This window comes from Petaurus breviceps, unplaced genomic scaffold (genome assembly GCF_028583685.1).
Source record: "Petaurus breviceps papuanus isolate PSGF00001 unplaced genomic scaffold, PetGlider_PUasm1.0 90062, whole genome shotgun sequence".
Taxonomy (NCBI): domain Eukaryota; kingdom Metazoa; phylum Chordata; class Mammalia; order Diprotodontia; family Petauridae; genus Petaurus; species Petaurus breviceps.
Genome location: NW_027187171.1, coordinates 308,826 through 326,936, shown reverse-complemented (window position 1 = coordinate 326,936; position 18,111 = coordinate 308,826). Strand labels below are relative to the sequence as shown.

The following is an 18,111-nucleotide window of genomic DNA, read 5'->3' as shown; positions in this document are numbered from 1 at the left end:
CGCATACTGGCAAAGAACTCCAGAGTGAAGGAAGACTATTTTATAGGCACAGGGGATGGTGTCAAGTATTACGGTATGGAGTAAAGTAAAATCTGCAATGTACAGTTGTCAATGTCCTCTGACAGGGTAGTAATGCATCAAATCAGACAGAGACTTGTGTCTTAAGAGACAGAGGTTAGGCAGTAGTCAGGCCAAAAATAACAGAATACCCCCAGGCTGGTAAGCAAATACACATTCAAGATAGGTAATAGCCCAATTTCCTCCACTGCCTAAGTGCCATAGAACAATGGCCACCACCACCACAGTCATAATAGTTACCATTTATATAGCACTTTCAGGTTGGAAAGCACTTTACATGTTATCTCATTTGGTTCTCATAACAACCCTGTGCTATTATCATCCCCATTTTATCAATGAGGAAACTGAGGATAAAAATACCCACAACTGCATAGCTAAGAAAGAGATCGAGGAAGGATTTGAACTTACTCCTCCATCTCACTGCTTTATAGTGATTGGACAATCCTGTTACAGATTGTGGGTACCCACTTCCACCACATTCTACCTGTACATCCATTGTATCTAGCCCCTATCCCTGAAAAGCTTTCTCAAGCAATGCTGTTTAGTACAAAACTCATCAATACAATAAGATTGAGAACTGAACTCTCCTCCTTCTATCTAAAGGCAGTATGTTATATACCCTTAAACTTTTGAGATTTCCCTTGGAATGGATCCAAGATCAGGAAATCAGTTTTGCACTATTCTTGGAAACTGTTTCAATTCACTTGTTCCAAGAGACATTCTTCCTAGAATGACTTAAAATATTTGCTGTAGGGGTGGCTAGGTGGCACAGTGAGTAAAGCGCCGGCCCCGGAGTCAGGAGGACCTGAGTTTGGTTCCAGCCTCAGACACTTAACACACACACACAAAATCTAACCGTGTAACATTGGGCAAGTTACTTAACCCTATTGCTCTACAAAAAGGCAAAAAAAAAATATTTGCTGTATTATTGAAGATAATTGCAGGGCTGCTGCTGCCATGAAGAACATCCAACCCCGTGTTTTGGGTTGGGCTACTTGAGATGGCACTTGGCCCAAATACAGATCCCATATTTCTCTTGCTTTGATCAAGAGCCTTGCTGTTAGAGAGAAAAACTCATTGATAAAAAGTAGAAATTGTTGATGCCAGACCTAATAAAAGCACAACATGGAATAAAAAAGACTAAGTATCCCATTACAAAATACCAAATTTTTTTCTATTTGTCCCTTAATTTGAAACATATAATAAAAGGGTTTTTAAATATATCTGTTGGTACTAATGAGGAGTTGAGAAAATGTACCTTTTTCCCTTCTTTGCAAACCTGGGAGATTATAGATGCAGAGTGTCATATATACTGTACAACTCAGTTGATGTGGTGATCGGTTTCAGGGAACTAGTTTTTCTCCCCACTTTTGAGAATCTTTGTCACAAGAGAAGTTTTTCTAGGTAGGGAGTGGGGAGGAACATATATCTATATCACGTATTTCTATATCTATATCTGTATCTCTCCATATGCATGGAAATAAAGATGATATGAAAATGGAAGATACCAATGCAGGTTAAAAAAAAAATAAAAACATAGCTGTTAAATAACTGGCATGTCAGACATTCCAAATATGGATAGCTTTGCTCCAGTCATCAAAAGTGGCAAAATAGTTCTCTAAATTCTCAGAAGGCCAAAAGGAGGGGGCAGAGTCAAGATGGCAGAGTAGAAACAGGACTTTCTCACAGCTCCAGCTCCCACCTCCCCCAATTCATGTAAAAAATGACTCTAGACAAACTTTAGAGCTACAGACCCCACAAAATGACACAGAGAATCTAACCTCCTGCTGAGGACAGCCCAGCAGACCAGCAGCAAGTGGCCAGCTCAGCGCTCTGGGAGCTGACCCCAACCCTGCTCAAGCCGGAGGCCTTAGCCTCAGGGTGGGCCTGATCAGCTGCTGGCTGGAGGGACTTCAGATCACTAGTAGCTGTGGTGGTTTCCAGAATTATCAACCCATAGATGCCAAGGACAAATGAGAAGTCAGTGCAGTGTGGACTTTGGGACCTGGGAATTCAGAGTGCAATCTGGCCTTTGTCCCAAGGGCAAAAAGCGACTGAGATGCCACGGCCATGAAGCCACCGCCATGTGGCAGCTTCAGCTCCTGGTCTGCAGATTGTAGGGGGACCAAGTGACCATTCTGAGGAGTAATCACTCTTGATTTAACCTGCTTGGATCTGGATTGCTGTCTAGGGTGGAGGTTTTGGGGTGTGTGACCAGCTTGCCAGAGCATATGGAAGCTTCAGAGAGGGTACCCATCTAATTCCTCCAGCAGCTGCGAAAACCCCAGTGTCGGGGATGAAGTTCCCATTTCTGGTAGCAGAGTTCTACTGTGGCAAAAAGCCCAAAAGTCAAGTAATTGAGTGGCAACATGAGCAGGCAAAGGAAGCAAAGCAAACATAGCAACCCAACTTTACATTCCTATTTTTGGGAAAAAAAGATCAAAGCATGAAACAGAAGGAAGACAGCGAAGTCAGAACTCCTGCATCAAAGCTTCCAAGAAAAATACGAGTTGGTTACAGGCCATAGAGGAGCTTAAAAAGGATTTTGAAAATCAAATAAGAGAAGTGGAGGAAAAATTGGGAAGAGAAATGAGAACAATGCAAGAAAATTATGAAATGAGAGTTAACAACCTGACTGAAGAAAACACCTTAAAAAATAGACTAACTCAGATGGCAAAAGAGGCTCAAAAAGTCAATGAGGAGAAGAATGCCTTAAAAAGCTGAATTTGCCAGATGGAAAAAGAATCTCAAAAGCTCACTAAAGAGAATCTTTCCTTCAGAATTATATGGGAGCAAATGGAAGCTAGTGACTTTATGAGAAATCAAGATACTATTAAATAGATTCAAACAAATGAAAAAATAGAAGACAATGGGAAATATCTCATTAGAAAAATCACTGACCTGGGAAATAGATACAGGAGAGATAATTTAAAAATTACTGGACTGGGGCAACTAGGTGGTGCAGTGAATAGAGCACTGGCCCTGGAGTCAAGAGGACCTGAGTTCAAATCCAGACTCAGACACTTAACACAAATACTAGCCATGTGACCTTTGGCAAATCACTTAACCCCAATTGCCCTCCAAAAAGTGAAAAGCAAAAAAAAAATTATTGGACTACCTGAAAGTCATAATCAAAAAAAGAACGTAGAAATCATCCTTCAAGAAATTCTCAAGGAAAATTTCCCTGATGTTTTAGAATCAGAGGGCAAAATAGAGGTTGAAAGAGTCCACTGATCACCTCCTGAAAAAGATCCCCAAAAGAAAACTCCTAGGAATTTATAGCCAGGTTCCAGAGTTCCCAAATCAAGGAGAAAATATTACAAGCAGCCAGGAAGAAACAATTTGAATATTGTGGAAACACAATCAGGATAATTCAGGACCTGGCAACTTCTACATTGAAGGATCAAAGGACTTGGAATATGATATTCCAGAGGGCAAAGGAGCTGGGATTAAAACCAAGAATAACCTACCCAGCAAAACTGAGTATAATGTTTCAGGGGAAAATATGGTTATTCAATTAAATAGAGACTTTCAAGCATTCTTGATAAAAAAAACCAGAGTTGAATAGAAAATTTGACATTCAGATACAAGAAGCAAGAAAAGCATGAGAAGGTAAACAGGGAAAAGAAATTATAAAGAACTTATCAGAGTTGAACTACTTATATTCCTACATTAAAAAACAATAATTGTAACTTATGAAAGTTTTCTCAGTATGAGAATAGTTGAAGGGAATAGAAATGTATATATGTGTGTATGTATATATATATGTATGTGTGTATATGTATACATGCATATATATGTCTCTATAGGAGGGTATATGGGCATATGAATACATATGTGAGTGTGTGTATATATGTCTACAGGTATACATAGACAGAGTGCACTGGACCAATTAAATAAGAAGGGTGGTAAAATTAAAAAGGTGAAATTAAGAGGTGATAGAGGAATATAATGAGAGGAGATGGGGAGAGACAGAATGGGGTAAATCATCTCATATAGAAAAGACAAGGGGAAATGGTTACAATGGAAGGGAGGAACAGGAAGGCAAAAGGGAATGAGTCAACCTTATTCTCATTGAATTTGGCTTAAGGAGGGGATGACATACACACTAAATAGGGTATCTCACCCTACAGGAGAGTAGAGGGGAAAGGGGAAGAGAGGGGGGATGATGGAAGGGAGGGCAGGCTGGCAGGGAGTGAAGTTTGAAGTACCCACTTCTGAAAAGGGAAAGGATCAAAGTAGAGAATAAAACAAGTGGAGGGTGGCATAGGATAGAGGGAAATATAGTCAGTCTTCCACAATATATCTACTATGGAAATATTTTGTGTAGCTACTCGTTTACAACCTATATTAAATTTCTTATCTTCCCAGTGAAGGTGGGTGACAAGGCAGGAAGGGAAAGAATCTGGAATTCAAAGTTTTAAAATCAAATGTTTAAAAAAATATATATTATTACTAATATTTTACATGTAACTGGGAAATGAGATATACAGGCACTGGGGCATAGAGACCCACCATGCCCTACTGGAGAGTCGAAGGGGAAATGAGGGAAGATATGGGAGAGAGCAGAGTGGGAAAAGGGATATTCAGTGGGAACACTGTTTTGGGGTGGTGGGTAGGGAAAATTGGGGAGAAAATTTGTAACTCAAAATCTTGTGGAAATGAATGATGTAAACTAAAAAATAAAAAAGAGAGAGAAAAAAAGGCCAAAAGGAGACTGGAATACATTGTTGTCACTCACAGATGTAAATTACTTGCAATGTTCTTGACTGTATCTTCAATTGTAGCATGAAAGCACGTCAGTGAATTTAAAAAAACAATTATTAAGTGCCTACTGTGTACCTACAAGGCACTGTGGTAAGCACTAGAGAAGAGAGAGTGGGAAAAAAAAGAACAGAGTAGCAAATTCAAGAATGTGCATCAGAACATGTCAGAAGCCTGGAATGATGGATTTTTACTATTTCCTTGCACGATCTGCCTTGATCAAGAAGTACAGGGTTTTTTTTTTTTACTTTTCTATAATTTCTGATGGTAAAGACCTGGTCCTAAATTGTCCTCATAAACTCCTTTGTTCCCATAAACATAGCCATAAAATAGTCATTTATCAACACTGTCAACACGTTATAGGCTGATTTCAGGGTTAGTTTAACAAATAGCTTTCAAAAAACCCAAACTTTTAATTTCAGTCTGTATTATTAACACTTTCTTATGTTTAGACAATAAACAAAACAATCAACTGTAGCAGCTGATGAATTCTGAACTGAAAATTGAACAGTAGTTCTAATGGGCTAGTTAGAGCTGTCTCCTGCACATGCCTGGTTTAGTTTATGTAGCTCTCACTCATGGAAGGCCTTTTAGTTCTACATTTGAACCTCAGCCATTGGTTCCATCCACTATATAGCCACTTTTGATTACATTCTATAAATCCAATAACATATACCTGTTGTTAACTTTACTATTATTTGGTGTGCACTTATTTCCAAAAAAGGGGTTTGGGGGCAGGTTTAAAAATTTTTTATCATGAGACTATCTGAGAATATCATGTCTATTTTCTTCCCTTTTTTGGGGGAAGAAATGTTTGCTTTTCTATGGTTGTCTTAGGGTAATGGGCCCAGTTAATGTGTAGGTCTTTCTTTGTTAGGATACTTTCTAAATCAATCATCGTTCATTTTACAATTCAAAAGCATACATTAAGATCAGTATCATGTAGGTCTTAATTGCTTTAAATGTGTTCTTTATACCAAGCTTTGATTCAAAGATGCCATAAAATATTCAATCTAGGCCTTCCCTCTCAATATCTGCACCTTGGTTAAAGGATAGCAGGGTATCTGTAGATATTACCTTTGTCTTTTGGTGGTTTGATTTCTAGACTTGAGCTTGAAGCCATCACTCTCAATCTTGGTAATATGTTGTAGATTTTACATTTACATTTAAAGAGTCCAAAGGCCATTTGTATCTCATTGGAAAAAGATTCCACAAGATAAGAGATGTTTAAAGTGTTTATCAGTGGAGTCATATAGCTTGATGTGATATGTCATACCAAACAATTAATAAGATGTTTTTGTCTGACTCATTTAATTTGGAATTCATACTTAATTCTAGTTTTCTCTAAAAATGTCATGTTTTATATTAATTTTTCTTGACATTTGATCAATGACATATTTTAAGTAGAGAATAGTTTTACATTTGAATATCAAAGACTCTAGTGTTCTTATGAAATTTTCATCTTGTTAAAAAATATACATATATATTTACTATATTTTACAATATGTGAATAAACTCTGAGTTTGCAATTCAGTTTGGAAATAAATCTATGCATATATTATATATTAATATATTACACATGTATACATTAATACATATTACATACATACTTTCAGGCAGCTTGTTTGACAATTCTAAACTAGAACAAATTACTCTTTAAATCCCTAGGATATTTTGACACACCCTTTTTGATCCTTAGTCAATATATTGGACTTTTAAAAATAGATTTTTCTCATGATAGAAGCTGTAAATGTCTCATATAAAGTACATAAGCATGTAATAGACATGTATCTGGACAAAGCCACATATGGTAGATATGTGATTCCTTCTATTAAGAAAGGTGGAATCAGGCTCTCTCTGAGAAGAAGATGGTGAAATATCTTGTTGGTAATTCATGGGCCATTGTGAAGCATTTTAACCAGTAATTATGATTCTTATCCAACCCTACCCCTTTCCAATTCTGAAAAGAGACTGGAGTTTCATAACCTTTCTTGTTATAATTGTTTTGTCATTCATTACATTAGATGTGGTACAAGCTTTCTTTTTCTCACTCAATCCGATCTACATTTTCATTCAGTTGGACTTCTTGTAACCATATAGATGATTAGAACACTTCCACATACTCCTTTCTCCAGAATTCTCTCATTCCTTTGATCTTTTTACTCCTTAAACCTCCACAGTAAAGTTTTTGATGGACTTATTTTGTTCTCCCTTAAATCTTTTGACTTTTTACTTGCAGTTGCTAATTGAGCAAATTTAAAATTTCTAATATGCTTTTGTATTACAGATTCAATTTCATGTATTTCTTTTATGTCATCCTTATTGGCAATGTGGCATTCAAGTTTTCTTGAATATCTGGGTGCACCAGCTAGATATTGAGATAATCTTCTAATAACTTTTTATAGATCTTAAATAGTTCTCTCAAGTCATTTCTGCCATGATGGTGCTTGATGCCTATCTTTAGGGGTATTACTTTGTAGTTCCCCCTCTCCTTCTAAGGGTCTTTCTATGCCAATTGCTGCCATATACATACACTCTTCTGTGTAGATCCTGAAATGTTTTTTTTACACCTTCTTTCAAATACCACAGGAGAATTTGTTCATTTTGGGGTGATTGTAGTAGATAACAGCTTTTGGAATTACAGTTTTGTATAATTAGTCTGCTAATCGGATTCATGTTAACAAACTTTAAAAAGACTTTTTGGAACTCTAGTTAAAGTATGCCCCTCTCCTTTTCAAAATTATCTAAGTCATCAGTGATATTTTTGTTATCTACTCAGGGGTATTCTGGTAAATGTTTAATGGGCTCTCTGGGGGAAAAAAAAAGGATGTGCGACTCTTTTAAGTTTAATATGGATCATTAATATTTTCTCCCTCACTTTCTTCAGTCTAGACAATCAACAAAGAAATTAAGCAAGCCCTGATTTTTGGCCTTTGCTACAAATTTGTAAATGCTTATGCTAAAAATTTAGAAATCGAGCTCCAGCAAACCCCTCGATTAGTTCCATATTAGGAATAATTTCTGGAGTATGTATTAAGTAAAGATTTTAAGGTTCTTCAACTTTTCTCTTTTTTAGGTATTTCACCTAATCTAAGCTTATAGATATGATGATGCTTTATTATTACCCTCACTGTTCAGCAACACATTGTTGTGTGATTTAAGGGTACAATTGACAATAACAACAAAAAGAAGTATGAAGTTCTTGCCTAGAGTTAGTGAGATAATTTCAATTTTGCTCTGAAATAGCAATGGTATATAATGAATGAATTAATAAATGAAAAATAATTTATTAAGCGCTTACTATATGCCAAATATTGTACTAAGGATGCAAATAGAAAATAAGGCAGTCTGTAGAGTTCATACTGTAGTTGAGAAAAGCATAAGCATATGAGAGTATAGATGTAGTCCGGGTGGAAAGCACCAGAGATTCTCATGGTGTATCAACAAGGAAGATGGGAGGTATCAGGAGTCCCTTGGATGTATTGAGGTGTCAATTCTACCCGGCAGGTAGCATGGAGGGGACTAGCCCACCACTAATGGAACTGGGGGAAGTAGGACTTATGGTTAAAGTAGAGTGGGGAGTATGGGTTCCCTCTAGCAAGGGTGAGGATAGGGATTCAGGGTTTGGCCAAGGGAGGAAGAGAAGGGAACATTTGGAAGAAAAATTGGTAGTGGGCTCTGGGATAGTGTAGGGTGGGGAAAAGGGTGGTCTTACTTGGGACCAGCACTAACTGGGCCTCTCTAAGTGTACCTGACTGGAACACCATGTAGTGCAAGGAGAAGCAAAAGAATTCATGCATTCAATTCATTTCATGACCATTTGTGGTTTGCCTTTGGTGGTCAGAATCATCGGCTATGTCCGATTTATTCTAATAAGAGCAGCACTTTGATGTCAAGCTAATATCCATGACAGTTTTGAGTACGGCCAGACTTCAACCCTTTGCTACTCCATCTATTTCTTTTGACTCTTAGGAAGAGTTCTAACTCAGTGGTGTCACCAGAGCCCAGCTAGCCAATGTCAGGATTCTTGCCAGGCCTTAGAACTACTGTAACAGGCTTAGGTCATATGCAATCCCAGCTGAATATCACCCTGGCTAGCAATTCCTATTTTACCTCTTCTTCCTTTTTTATTCCCCCTCCTCATCATGGCATGGAAAAATGGGTTGGATTTCCATAAAATTACTATTATTTTCTATTCCTGAAGACCCCAACATATTAAACAACATTTGATTAAATAAGAATGCTAACACCCAGAATTCTTCCTCTAAATAGCAGTTGAGAGAGTTGTAATCAGGCCTAAGATAAGGCATCTAAGTGCAATGGAAACAGCTCTGAACTTGGAATCTGAGTTCAAATCCTGATTCTGTTAATCACATGTGATTTTGGACAAGTCATTTAACTTCCCTTGAGCTATTTCCTCAATGGTAAGATGAGAAAGCTGAAATGAATGATTTCTAAAGTACTTTCCAACTCTAGATTTTTATTACTTTCATATACAAAAAATCATTGATCTTCATATTCCCATAACTGTAAAGATTACACCCAAATTTTACTAAAGTTTTATACCATTCATGGGGTCCATCTCCAAATCTGTGATACTATGATCCCATCTATAGGTTAAAGGGCCTTAGAGGTTGTATAACTAAGATTCTTTGGGTACTTCAGTAATTATATTACTTTGGATGGAGTCCAAAATGAGGAAATCTCTTTATTTCAATTATTGCTGTACACTTTATGTGTGTATATATGTGTGTTATCACCAAATACATGCATTTAAAAAAGTTTTACACAAATAAGTTCAAGGATGCTTGAATAATAGAAAATGCATGGTTTGAGAGAATAATCTTTGAATTATAGATCTCCAATCATATTCTCAGTTTTTTCTTTTTTAAATATGTAACGCTTCACGAATTTGCGTGTCATCCTTCCTCAGGGACCATGCTAATCTTCTCTGTACCGTTCCAATTTTAGTATATGTGCTGCCAAAGCCAGCACATATTCTTAGTTTTTGAAGGCTAAAATAATGAAATACAAGCTCTAGAAGGTTCTAGATCCACCAACAGGGACTGCAAACCCTATACACTTGAGTGAACGATCCTCATGAACTGGCTTGGCTAAAAAAAAATATTATTATATGGTGGCCAGGATTCTAGTGATTTAATCTTCTCTATACTTATCTAGATTAGTCCATATATCTGTCTCTCTGTCTACACCTGCACATGCACGCGCGCACACACACACATTTCCCTGAAATACAGGTAGGTGATGCACTAACAATACTGAACTTAGAGTTAGGAAGGCCTGAGATCAAATCCTGCCTCTAAAACTTCCTAGCTGATTAACCCTGGGAAAGCCACTTAGCTCTCTTAGCCAGTTTCCTCATCTGTAAAATGAGAATAGTAACAGCACTTACCTCACAGACTTGCCCTGAGTACACGGCTCTGCAAATCTTAAAGGGCTAAGTAAATGCTAACTCTAATAATCGCTGGGGCAGCTAGGTGGTTCAGTGAATAGAGAGCCAGGCCTGGAGTTAGTAGAACTTGAGTTCAAATCTAGCCTCAAACACTTACTAGCTGTGTGACCCTGGGCAAGTCACTGAAGTCTGCCTCAGTTTCCTTATCTGTAAAATAAACTGGAGAAGGAAATGGCAAACCACTCCAGCATTTCTGCCAAGTAAACTTCAAATGGGATCACAAAGAGTTGGACGTGACTAATCAACAAAACAAATAACTGTTATTGTTATATGTAGAAATACATCCATCTGTATATATTTATATTTCTGTGTATACATACATACACACACAGCTATCCAGACTACATCTATACGGTACATTACTGGGCTCATACCTGAAGTCTCTTCAGGCTAACCAAACCTGTGAAGGTTGGCAGTGTTCTGGCATGGCCTTTGAGAAGACAGGATCACCTCCATAAGATTTTGGGGGAGGTTTTGAACAATTTTTTTAAATTGGGAATCATAAGCTCATAGATTTGGGAACTAGAAGGGACCTTAGAGGTCATCAAGCCCATTTTTTGGGATGAGGAATCTGAGGCTGAAAGAGGGCAGAGCAATTTGCCCCAGGGTTACACACCTAGCAATTGTCTGAGGAGGGATTTAATCTCTGCCAAACCCAGCACTTTGGCCACTGGGCACCCAGCTAGGGGTGGCTCTGCCCCTGTGATTTCATAGGTGTGGGAAAATTCTGGTGAGGAAACTCCCTCCACTGATGTAGATGCAAATTACCATCTCTTGGAGAGTTAACTAGGACACCAGGAAGTTAAGTGATTTGCCCAAACTCACCCACACACAGAGGCTTTGCTTGAATCCAGTTCTCTCTGACTCAATAGCCAGACCTCAGTCTCTGCAAAGTGATTAGTAAATGGACCACCCTGGAGTCAGTAGGACCTGAATTCAAATGTAGCCTCAAACACTTGACGCACTAGCCATGTGACCTTGGGCAAGTTACTTAACCCCAATTATGCTTTGGTCCCCCCTCCAAAAAAGGAAAAAAAAAGTAAATGGTTGCTGCCATTGACAATCAGTCATGCATCCATCTGTCCATCTGTCCACCCATCCATCTGGCCAGCATTTAAGGAATGCCCACTGTCTGCAGAGAATCACAGCTGGCCCTGGGCAATACAAAGGCATTGAAACACCTGAACTATTCTTAAGCATTTTTTTTCTGTTCCATTTGCAAAGTACTTTGTGCTGTACTCTCCCTAAATGTATGGACTTGACTGATTTATTAAGCAAAGCAAAAATTCAACAAGAAAATGAAGCACATGTGCTTATTAAGTAGGTCTTTTGTAGATTTACTGATTTCCCCATACTGGAATAGCCTTTCTTCCTGGCTCACTTGATGGCCAATTACAAGATGATTACCTAAGAAAGGACAAAAGCACCCTTGGGTGTACACATTTTTACATACAACTCTCTGAGCCAGTTCCATATATATTCCTCCAAATTGAACCTCCTGTGAACTATTCTGCTAGACAAGAATTCACCACATAAAAGTCACACATTGGAAGAACAGGAAAGCAATGGCGTCCTCTCCCTTCCAAATCTAGATCTATGATGTGTGTGTGAAACGTGCTTCTGGAAAAAATAAGTAAATCAGCTCCCTGTTTAAGAGTAATTACAAATTTTCTAAGCAAGCACTTTTAAAAAATGTACACTTAAAATAAAAAGAAAAGAAAAAACCAGACTATAGTTGGGAGAGGGGAAAGCACATGTTACCTCTGGTAATAAGAATGACGCTTGAAGTCATTACATGCTACCTTTACCAAGTCAGCTGAAAAAAAAAGATGAGAGCAGAAATAAAATTAGCTGGAATCCCCTCAGTGTGGCTCTCCCACACCAATGGCAAAGAAAATCAAACAGAAAGAGCATTCTTTTCACTTTGGAGTGAAACAAAGAACCTACAGAAAAATCTAAAATGGGTATATTTAATGTAAAGTAACAACAGAAAGCAGGGCTCCCTGCCTCTGGGGTATCTGGTTTCAATGTAAACATCTTAAAAATGTTTGGGGAAAAAGATGGATCTACATCTGATTTATTCATCACTTCAAAATATTTATAAATGTGTGTATGTGTGGAGGTATGACAGTATTATGTGTATGTCTGTGTCTGCTGTGGAGGAATGGATGCTAAAGGTTATCAGGCCCCAGGTAAACACCAATCTTCTTATTTTGGGTGGATCTTATTTTTGATATACATACATAAGTGTGTATACATATAAATAAATATATATGTACACACACATACTCTTAGTTTTGGGGAATCTATGAATTTGTAATTAGTACCTTTGCTCTTTATTTATTTATTTGCTTTTTTTTTTTTTGAGGGGGGAAGGCAGGGAAGTTGGGGTTAAGTGACTTGCCCAAGGTCACACAGCTAGTAAGTGTTAAGTGTCTGAGGTCAAATTTGAACTCAGGCCCTCCTGACTGCAGGGTCGGTGCTCTATTCACTGCACCGCCTAGCTGCCCCCATTCACTCTTAATAATATATGAAATTTATTAATTATTTTTGATATTGGAATAAAATGAGACACTGGTAGGTCATTTAGCCAACTAAAAACACCTTTGCCTATATTGGCAAAGTAGATACAGTGCTGGATTTGCAGTCAGGAAGACCTGACTCAGATACTTCCTAGCTGAGTGACCCTGGGCAAGTCACTTAACCTCTCTCAGTCTCAATTTCCTCATCTGCAAAATGGTGATAAAACAGGAATAGGTAGCTTCCCAGGGAAGTTTTGAGAATCTGATGAGATTAAATATGTAAAGTACTTCGAAAACATAAAAGCATGCTGATGATCATAATTATCATTATTATTCAACAGTTAACTAAAGGAAATTCACTTAGTCATAGCATGAGATGGTTATTTAGTAAGGATATGTATTGAGGATACTCTCAGTTACTTTAGCTCAGCAAAGTTCACTTGTCTGAGTTGTCCATTGTAGTCCACTAGCCAAGTATCAGCACTCTCCCGGAGATCCTCACAGGTACTCAGGAGTCTGAGAAGTGATGTCAAACACTCGAGCCTTTAGGCTCTTGAACCACTCAAGTCTCAAGTTTGGTTTAAATACCTTTTAAGAAAAAACAAGCCTAATGGCAGAGGAGTGGGGGGTGGTTATGATATTGCTTCCATCCCACCAACCTTATTTTCAAAATGGTCTTAATACACTTTGAGATGATGTTAGGATTTATTTGGTTGGTTGGTTTTTGTTGCCATGCCACACACACTGTTGAGTTTCTGGTCCACTCAACCTGCACAACTTTCCCATTTGACCAATTAACTAGTTTTGTGTCTCCCTCATTCTTTACTTGTGGAGTTGATTTTGTTTTAATGAAAGTAAATGACTTAAATGTATCCCTATGAAATTTCATCTTAGTAAACTTAGATCATCATCTGTAGCCAGTTGAGATCTTTTTGTACTACCCAGTTTGCATCACCTACAAATTTGATTAGTGTGTCACCCAAGTCAACGCTAAAAAATGTTAACTAGCACGGTGTCAAGGACAGGTTTTTAGGGCATTTCATTACAAATTTCTTTCCAGTTCATGATGACATATAACTACTCATTGAATCTAGTTCTTAATTCGCATAAACAGACCACCTCCATCTCTTCATTTAGTCCATAAGGAGGGACTTTGTCTTATGCTTTTACTGTTAGGGAAGAATCATGGCTATTGTTATTATCTCTTGATCTTTTACACAAGAAAATTGTGAGAGAATGTCAAATGCTTGCTAACTTTCAAGTACAGTCTGTCTAGAAATGAGACATGTCTAAATTTGGATGCATCTCCACTGCAAATACTCATATGGATTATTTGTGCCCAATCTGTGGTAGAGTCTCCCTGGTTCGTATTGGTCCAACCAGCCACAATTAGACACACCGTACTTTGACCCCAATATAGTGACATAATTTTGGTCCTCTTTGAGCATGAAGGACAACGACTGATTGTTCCCCCACCAATCAAGTGATCCTGTCAAAAATGGAAATGGAATTAAGAAGCATGACATCTTGATAAGCTTGTCATAACCTGAGCTTCCAGTCTTTTTTATGTGTTTCTCTCCCCGAAGAGTATCTAGAACCACACATATCTCTAATCCAAAGCGTGCAGAACCACATGTGTCTCTCCTCCAAGAAGCTTTGGCATCAAATCTGCTCCTTCCACAGGAACTCTGTCAAGTCATATTGGGCACCAATTAGGAGTTATATTGGTTTCCTCATACACAGACAAACTAAATGCCCTAGGTTTAGCTGGAAACCCAGGTTCTACTGTGTTAGCTATTAGTGATCACGTAAACCTCCCCTGTCAATTACCACCTGTGCTTATCTATCTCTGGTAAGTTTTTATCTATCTTGGTAGTTTTTAGTCCCAGGTCCCCAAAACAAAAATTGCAAATGGTGCTTGTCTGTTTCCTCTACTACTATATAAAGTTTCATTTCTCTTTATTAAGCTTTAATAATCTGCTTACATTTTTGACTGAACAAAGGGACAAAGAGTTGAATAATATACAGATGGGGTTTGAGGAGAAAGAGTGTTGGCAGCATGGCCTAGATTTAGTCTTAGATATCTCAATTCCAATCCATTTTCCTCATTTTACAGAAGAGGAAATTAAGACGAAAGAAGATTTGACTGAGGCCACACAGTTAAATAGTAGCAAAATTAGAACTAGTATTCAAGCTGCTATGTACATAATCCCCTGCAATCATGTGTATTTAACCAGACTTGTTATACCATATTTTACTGCATAATCATAGCAGATTTTATGCCAATTTTTTTTTTTTGCTTTTTTGCAAACTTAGTGGTGTGTGACCATTATGTGAAACTTAAAAAAAAAATTGTGCTGGTATTACTTAAAAATCATTTACTACCAAAAAGTCTTTGGTACAAGATTAGGATGCATGGAATATTAGTGAATACATATTAAAAATGAATATTGACAATATACATGCACTGAGAATTCTAGGCTCGGGGCTCACAATGTATAAATTGTGTATAAATTGTATGCCACTGGTGAATACATTGCTGCTCTGTTTACTTTTAAGCAGCATGACCAAAAGAATTATATCATGCGACAATTACGTGATGAAAGGTTATAAACCTTTTTTTGGGACTTGGAGAAAAACCAGGGTGTGATGATTATGTGGTGGTGATGATTATGCGATGAAATATGGTTCTTGGACCTAAAGAGTAGAACTAGGAACAATGGTTAGAAACTGTACAGGAAGAAATTTAGGTTTGATGTATGTAAACACGTCCTGATAATTAGAGCTGTCAAAGGATAGAACAGACTACATCAGGGGTAGTAAGACTTCACTAGAGGTCTTTAAAAAACAACAATCTAAATGACTATTTGTTGGGTATATTGAATAGGGGACTTTTTTTTAAGTATGTATGGGTTAAACTAGCTGGTTTTTTGATGTTTGAGATTCAACGATTCTGTGACCTCCTTCCTTAAGATTCCCTATTCTACACAGATAAAAGCCTCATGTCTCATGACTCCCATGTCTAGCACTTCCCCCACCCACCATGGCTTTTACTTTTTGTTCTTCTCTTGAAAGGTCATATCCCTTGTTCTGTTTATATGACTTCTGTCAGCAACAATTGATTACTGGTTCCTATGCTTTCCTTCCTTGCTGCATCCTATACCTTCTTTTCTTATTACTTCCACATCTAGGGTAGATGCCTAAATTTAAAATTTCTGTTTGCTGTGGTTTTCTCCTTACTCTTATAAACAAGGTCATTTGGAACTGTCTGTCTGGAACCCCAGTCAATTCAATGGCATTCTTTTCCATATCCCAGAGATCATTGTTTCACTCTGCCTAAATGTACAAAGGTGAGCCAGTCTAATTAAATCTGCTGGCACCAATAACTGCCTTTCCTCTGCCTGAAATATTCTTTATAATGCCTCACTATACTTCCACAGCAGCAAGGGATTGCAGACTAGCTGTAAGGGCCCCATTGTTATCTGCCACCTTAGTGTCAAACCAGTTAACTGCAGCTACCTTTGCTTCAAACTTTTGTCCTGGTGCTGACTACTTCTCAGAAAATACTCATAAATAAAGAAAAGAATAATAGTGCACTTTACTTAGCATAATTTTTTCAATTGGGTGGAATATTGTTTTCAATAAAATTCCTATGGTAAATTGTAAGTTTCCTTAAATATAGAGTATTAGTGCAAAGTCACAAAATTGTGGTATAGAATAACCTGGTCTGAACTTTTGCTGCTGCTCTGCAATCCTACTTTACCCTCATTGATTCCCTATGTTGTTCCCCACAACGACTACTCCAGACCTTTTTCTCTTTCTTCAAGCTGCCAACTACATCTCTAATTTACACATTTAAATGCAGATAATTTAACTTTCTAAGAAAATTAAGCCACTAAGAAAATTAAAGTGACCAAATTAAATTTCCTTAGCTCTCCTCTTCTATTCCACAGAACTTCTTAGTATCATTACCCATTTTCTTCCTAAAACACTTTTGTGAGTTGTGAAAAAGAGACATTTCTACTTCTCACTAGGCTGATGCTTCTGTTTGTACAGGTGAAATCATTCCTTCCCACCTCTTCCTGTTCTAGCAGTCATCCCCTTTGTTCATGTATCTTCATGGTATCTCTCTCTTGACTGGCTTTTGTCTATCTGACCACTCAAACCTGCCTAATCCTGAAAAAGTCTTCCTTTGGTCCTTTTACCATATCCAGGTACCATCCTACATCTCTCCTTTGCTGATAAACTTCTTTAAAAAGTTATTCAACATCCATTCAACATCCCTGGTTTTTGACTGTCTCCTTAACCTCGTGCCATTTGGTCTTCACCACCACCATTCTCCTGAAACTGCATGCCCAAAGGTCACCAGAGACGTCTTAATAGCCCAATCTTTTGGTCTGTTTAAAGCCATCCTTCTTTATCTCCCTATTATATTTGGGAATGCTGGCCATGTGTTCCCTCTAGATTCTTTCTCCTTTGGCTTCAGTAACACCACACAGTTTCCTAAAGTGAAAAATGCAGCTAATAATAGAATCTATTTTGTGGAGCCGTTGTGAGGATCAAATGAAATAACATTTATAAAAGTGTTTTGTATAGTGCCTGGCACATAGTAGGTACGATATGCATACTTATTCTGTTTCCTTTCCATATAGTCTCCTGGTTCTCCTACTGCTCTAAACATTCCTTCTCTCTGTCTTTTGAAGGATCTTTATCCTTTTCTTAATCCTCTGTGGGGAAGAGAGAGAAAGGGTTGAATGTCAAGATTCTACGCACAGACTTCTTTTCTTTTTATATCCCTTGGGAATCTAATTTACTTTCACTATTTCTATGCGGACAACTCCCAAATCGGTATTTCCAAACATTCATTGAAGGAGGGTGTAGAGGCCCAGACCAGGACCCAGCAAACCAGGAGAAGGTCTTGGGAGTGACTAAATCAGCAGTTGCTTCTGGAGCTCTCAGCCCACAGAGTAAGGGGGTTGAACAACTAGTCAGAAGGACATTACATCTGTCTTTTGCTAGCACTGAGGCAGGACTCTGTTGTTTTGCCCAGACTTGGATCCAGGTCCCAGTGGTGGGTGGCAGTCCCAGGGCAAGAAGGAGCACTAGTTTAGCAGAACTTGCAGAAGCATTGAAGGGGGGGACCTTCCTCACAGTTTCAGGGCAGAAAAGAGTGCTTGTGGTTACTCACAGACCAGAGTGCAGGATAGGAGAGTAGCTAACACTTTCCTTTGGTTAGACCTGCACAACATATGCCCCACCAAAGGATTTCAGGTG

At 38.0% G+C, this 18,111-nt stretch overlaps 1 long non-coding RNA gene and 1 other non-coding gene across 3 annotated transcripts in view; one reads left to right on the top strand and one right to left on the bottom strand.

The window, feature by feature from the left end:
• Positions 1 to 18,111, top strand: part of LOC138176647 (uncharacterized) — a 92,771-nt gene that overhangs the window by 11,350 nt on the left and 63,310 nt on the right. The window lies entirely within an intron of this gene.
• LOC138176656 (U6 spliceosomal RNA) lies at positions 9,731 to 9,837 on the bottom strand. The gene has a single exon (XR_011172356.1). It is a non-coding gene; the product is annotated as a U6 spliceosomal RNA (small nuclear RNA).